The sequence below is a fragment of the Cariama cristata genome, unplaced genomic scaffold (genome assembly GCF_000690535.1).
Source record: "Cariama cristata isolate BGI_N322 unplaced genomic scaffold, ASM69053v1 scaffold38375, whole genome shotgun sequence".
Lineage (NCBI taxonomy): Eukaryota > Metazoa > Chordata > Aves > Cariamiformes > Cariamidae > Cariama > Cariama cristata.
In genome coordinates, this window is record NW_009617590.1 from 1,384 (window position 1) to 1,613 (window position 230).

The window sequence follows — 230 nt, forward strand, 5'->3', positions numbered from 1 at the left end:
CTGCTTTCTAGGTCTGAATTTCGCTCCTTCGCAGTAGATGCCACAGCGAGGCCACGAGCTGTTCCCCCCCCCTTTAGTGCACTAGTAGGAGGTTGTCTCATCCTTGAAGCCGTTCGCAACAGGCCTAACGTCTCCCGGTCCCTCGGCTAGCTGGCGTCCCTGCCCCCGGTGACTGTTGTATTAATTAACCACCCCATGTCTCGAGCTACGGACCTGTTGTAATTGTTGTC